The 6,085-nt window shown below is 37.6% G+C and overlaps 1 long non-coding RNA gene across 1 annotated transcript; it reads left to right on the forward strand.

Annotated features, from left to right (window-relative positions):
* The first annotated feature begins 411 nt into the window (after window positions 1–411).
* On the forward strand, window positions 412–2,882 carry LOC132029776 (uncharacterized). The gene is made up of 2 exons (XR_009407920.1): window positions 412–471; window positions 2,466–2,882. It is a non-coding gene; the product is annotated as an uncharacterized LOC132029776 (long non-coding RNA).
* The last annotated feature ends 3,203 nt before the right edge of the window (window positions 2,883–6,085 follow it).

The following is a 6,085-nucleotide window of genomic DNA, read 5'->3' on the forward strand; positions in this document are numbered from 1 at the left end:
GTGAAATTGAATTAGAAACCCTAGAATATTAATGAAACTTCTAAACTTGATGGGTTATGGTTATTATTGGTTAGTTATCATCTAAATATGTTGGTTAGTTGCTATTTGTCATAAATTGAACATTTAGAGACATAAATTCTTGAATCAATGTTAGGATTCTTAGACCTAAATTTGGGGGTTTTCATATAAATGATAATTTTAAGAATTAATTGAGTATTCCTATGATAAAAGTAATGGGTTTTGCCCTTTTGGTATTGAATTTGGTATTTTGGTCATAAAATTTCCGTTTTGCCCTTGAGACCCGTTTTTCCTAAATTAGGGGTTGGAATTTGACCCGAATAGAAAGTAGCCAATATGGGTATATATTTATGGTTTCTTACATAGAATTCACATGTGATAGACTTTGGTTATTTGGAGACGCTTCGAAAGACAAGGCAATGTGTGGGTTCGTGGCATCTGTTCGGCTGCCAGGTAGGTTATGGCTTCCCTTTCGGTAGACTCTGGTTAGTTTCATATATTCGTGTATTAGAAGGAATAGAGAATGCATGTATAGGAATTGGATATTTGGGATGGAATCTTAGGATGGTATTGTTGTGTGATTTGTGTGTTCGGGCTTGTGGCTTGTAGATTCCTTAGGTTGTTTGATGTGGTTTTTCATTAATATCGGTGGATATATGTGACTTGAAAGTAGCGGGTGAAACCTATTGTTGTGTCTAATGATGAGAAATTCCCGTAATATGTGATTTTTGTGTTATGCCATTACTAGTGAACCTAGTTGATAGACGGGAGGCTAAAATACACCAACGATTGTCATTGAGTTCTAAAAGGAGTTGCGACGAATGATTGTGAGTGTAAGGTGAAATCACTTGTTCTAAGCTAATAGGCTGATTTAAGGAAGTGGTAATAATGTAAATTGTCCTGTGTGTGTGGGACTAGCCACCCCGTTATGTGTGTTGATTGTTCAATTGTGTTGGCTTGATGCCATGTGTAGTTGGTAGATATCGAATTCTACTTGTTATCCTGATTCGGATAGGATTGACATACCCATTGTTGGTATTTGCACTTGGATATATTGTTCGCGTACACACTGTTGGTACTTGAGTTATTGATATATGTTGGCATGCCCACTGTTGGTATTGTGATGTGATATGTTGTGGCATACCTGTTGTGGTATTTGTGATATTGAACTCCATTATTGGTATTGTGATATGATACATTATTGGCATACCGTTGTGGTATTTGTGCTATTGAACTCGACTGTTGGTGATTAACATATGCATTGCACGCATTCTCTCATATTTATCATGCATGGCTGATACTCGGTGATGATCCGGTATTGTTGATTGAGTGAAACTGATATTTGATAAACTCTTTTACTTGAGTGATTATGAAAAGGCCGATGTCCGAAGATCCATTCTGGAATCGTTGATTTTATGAAACTGATGTTTGAGAAACTCTTTTACTGGGTGATTGTGAGAAGGCCGATGTCCGAGGTTCAATTTCGGAATCGTTGATATGTGCATTTCATACATTCCGTCATATTCATAGTGCATGGCCGATACCCGGTGATGATCCGGTATCATTGATTGAGTGAAACTGATATTTTGATAAACTCTTTTGAGTGATTGTGAGGAGGCCGATGTCCGATGGTTATATTCGGGCATCGTTGTTGCATGGCCGATTCCGATGTTATCCCGAAATCGTTTGTTAGTGCATGGACTCCGCAGGTCCCCCAGAGTGGTGCCGGTGAGACTCCCCCTGTGAGCAATTAGCCAGGGTCCTGTATGTCTGTTTGGCAAATATCCGGGATGGGTGGCACTCAAACTTTGCGAGTCACATAGGATTGTGCTATCGAGACGTTGATATTTTCGTCCGGAGTACATGTGTACACCTCATTTGCATGGCATGGTATTGCATCCATACATCTTGCATTGCATTGCATTGATACATCTTGTATTGCATTGCATTATGGCTTGTTTGAGATGATTTGGTGTTTACTTGTGATGATTGGTTTCAGAATGATTTATTCAGACTTGGCATATTTGGGATTAGATGCTTTAATTAGGCAATGACGTGTACTTGGATATGGATTTATTGATTGAACTTGTTGAGGTATCCTATAGACCGTCCGTAAGATTATTTATATGTTTGATCTCTATGTGATATAGGATAATGAGTGTCTTAATGATGAGTTGACTACTAGACTGAAACGATCGATTTAATGTTATGTGAGTTCCGATATCGTTGCGAGCTTGACTGGTGAATTATTAGAGTGAAATTAATGCTTAAGGGTATTGATATACCGTGTGTGGTAGATAGCCGTATGACTTGATTGGGTTGTTATCATGTTTATCTGTGAATCCTTTTACTGATATGTGTTACTAACCATTGTCGGCCTATGATACTTACTCAGTACGCGTGGTTTGTACTGATATATCACTTGCTACAACCTTGTTGGGGTGTAGATCTGTTTCAGGTGATTGATCGAAGCATATGTGGAAATACGCGGTGCCTATCTGGAAGACCTCCTCCCATTTCATTTCGGGACGGAGATTGAGTCTTAGAATGTAGTGGTAATCTGAAATCATTAGTCGCTCTTGTACTAGTCTAGACCAGGTCATAGGAAGTGGATCGAGTCTGTATGTGTTACATCATTGTAATTTTATTGATTCTTGAGTTTATTGAATATATTATGAAGTTTCCGCTGAATTTCTAAGTATCTATTGATTTAAATATATCGCCTTTACTTAATTAATATGAATTCAATGAGAGGGTTCGCCTACCGAGGTGGGAAAGGTAGGTGCCCGCGCGACCCTAAAATGAGTCGTGATAATCACGAACCTGCTGTTATCTGTTACCTAAGATACCATAAAAAAAAATAATGATATGCCTAAGTACTGGGTACTTAGTGAGTGTCTAAGGGGAAGTAGTTCACAAAATCCAAAATAAGATGGTAAAATCAGTAAAACAACATTTATGAAACATTTGAAAATCCAGAGATAGAGTACCACATCAAACTTAGTAAAAATCATCGAGGAGAAACCAATAATGAAGAATACATCAACTCATTCAAAGGTTTACCATATTAAGTCTTTCACTTATGAGAAATCATTAACCAACCAACTATAAGCAACCACAGAATCAACACATGTCAACTCACTAGCGAAAAACTGTTCGATACACCAGGGTTTCCATCCCTCGGAGGCTAATCATCTTCCGGACTAGCACAACAATAGATACACTAGGGCTATTTTCCCTCTAAGGTCAATCGTCCTCTGGACTGACACATCAATTCTCAAAAGTGATACATTAGGATCCATAACGGTTAATTGTCCTCTGGACTGGCACAACTTGCCCATACAGGCCCAAACATAAACAAATACAATTCATTGCATATTAACCGAATCATTAGTCATGTCTTATAGCCGAATTCACTTCTCAAGGAATCTTTTCACAATAGAGGTATTTCAAGTCATAACCAATTTAGAAGCCTTATTCAAATCACTTTATTCAATTTCTAATTCCAGAAAAGTCATTAAACAACAAAACAGTTTAAAGCTTCAATCTTTAGAAAATAAGTTCTATCTTCCCATAATAAGGCAAATCACATTCAACACAATATTATAATTCATATAAGGTTCGATGCGGGCTTGACCCTACACGCGCATGACCTTGTTCAAATATCACCTTTAACTCTAAAATAAGTTCAACAAAGATCATCCACGAAACTAGGGTTTTAGCGTGCACAAACAACCAAACAGGATTCTCAAAAATCAATCATGCTTTCAAAACATTCTTAAAAGTAGACGTATTTCAAACGACGTTTTCAAAGTCTAGATGGATATCAAAATGCTTATAAAATATAGGCGTACTTCAAAAGAAGAATTTTTCTTTGAAATCTAGACATACCACAATTACCACTCAAATATATTCCTCCAAGTCCAAAAAATGTTCTACAATGCTTACTTATTAATGATAAAGTTCAAAACTTTAACCAAATTCTAAGAGTGCCTACCATTATCGACCTAGGGCTTTTTCATGCCAGAAAACGTGTTCTTGACCCCCCCTCCTCCCCGAATCACCCATGATTATCATTGGTTTTAATAATTTACACTACTAAAAAAGGGGTAGCTTGGTGCATAAGCTCCCGCTATGCGTGGGGTCCTGGGATGGGCCGAACCACTAGGGTCTATTGTATGCAGCCTTACCTTAGATTTCTGCAAGAGGCTGTTTTCACGACTTGAAATCGTGACCTCCAGGTACCTTACACTAGTCTAATTCCTTTAAATAATATAAGTAAAGATCAAAGATCATACCTTCAAAAGGTTTCCCAAAGTTTCCTTCAATTTCTCTTTCTTCGGTTTTCAAGAATCTATGATTATGAATGATGAACTAGTGTTAGTTTGATATTAGATTGATGTAGTAATGATAGGAATTGATCAAGAACTTACCTTATATGTTTTGAGCGAGGATACTTAGGGTTGTTTTCTCTAAAAAATTGAGATGGCCAAAACAAAGTGGGGAAGGTTATAACGAAGTTTTAAACTTATAAAACTTGAAACCAAAAAAAAAGGGCTCGTGCGATTGCTGTGCGCTGCATGCCCGCCACACGTTACTTCCAATCCTAGATTCCTACTTAATTAATATTGATTTTTTCGATGTCTATGATTACGGAGGATGAACTAGTGTTAATTTGATGTTAGATTGATATAATAATGATAGAAATTGATCAAGAACAAACCTTAGATTTTTGGGGAAGACTAAGGTTGTTTTCTCTCAAAAAGTCGGCCAAAACAAAGTGGGGAAGGTTATAACGAAGTTATAAACTTATAAAACTCGAAACCAGAAAAATGGGCTCGTGCGATGACTGTGCAGCTCACACCCATCGCACGTCACTGCCCGTGCAATGGCTGGAAAAATAAGATTGATTTCTTAAAACTAAATAAAATCCTATATATTTAGGGAGCTTTTAGAAAAATTATTGGATAATATCTTTGATATTTATTGTACTTAATAAATATCTGTCATGACCCAATTTAGCTAAGTTGCGCGGACACCTACCTTTCCTATCTTGGTAGGAAAACCCTCAACCCAACAATAGTAAAAACATGAATAAATAAGTAAATAAGCGGAAGAAACAAAATCACGTAATTCTGATGGTAATGATATAGATATATGCGGAAGTCAATAAAATACACCCGTGAGTTTAGTCTAACCATACAGGAGCATCTGACTAGAATCTATAAGTCTGGAATTATCAATAATACATCAAAAGTCTGAATTTGTCTCGGAATAGCAAATAAGACATAAATAAAAGAAGAATCTTCATGGCGGCGGACGTCCACATGCTCACCCTGTAGACTCCAAACAACAACTCTCGGAACGACTATCAGCCATGAGAAACAGAGGTCAATCCCACCTGGAATTCTGCATTCATAAAACAATGCAACAAGTGCAGGTCAGTACAAACAACGGTACTGGTAGGTATCATTGGCCGACTAAGACTAGTTGACATATATAAAGACAATAAGGTAAGAGAAAACAAGCAAACCATAGAGTACAAGTCATGCTTCCAAGAAATCGACTCACATAATCAAGCCTTGATGTAACAACTAGCCCCAAGTGAAACAAATATCCAAGTATACCGAAAACAAAGTCCCATCAAGACAAATCAACACGTAGCCCATATCAAATACAATCCAAGAATATGACCAACACAGTGTCCAAATCATAAGCAACCACGAAGTGTAATCAAGCAATGCAATATGAGATATGAATGCAATGCAATGCAATGCCTGTACTCTTGTACTCTAACAACGGAATACCTCCACGCCTCGGCAGCACAACCCATGGGGGACTCGCGAAGTCCAAGCACCATCACTCCAGACACAGTTCAGAGGACCCAATTATCTGCAAGTATCGCAATATCGGTGTTCCATATCATCCCCTCCGCACACAGCTCAGAGGTGACTTACCATGTTCCATAATCATCAACGTTCCTTCTCATTTCCATCAATAGTGCCAGTCACACAGCATAATAAGATGATATGAAATGAATACGGAATGGTGCAACTAGAAACAATGA

The sequence above is a fragment of the Lycium ferocissimum genome, chromosome 1 (assembly GCF_029784015.1).
Source record: "Lycium ferocissimum isolate CSIRO_LF1 chromosome 1, AGI_CSIRO_Lferr_CH_V1, whole genome shotgun sequence".
NCBI lineage: Eukaryota > Viridiplantae > Streptophyta > Magnoliopsida > Solanales > Solanaceae > Lycium > Lycium ferocissimum.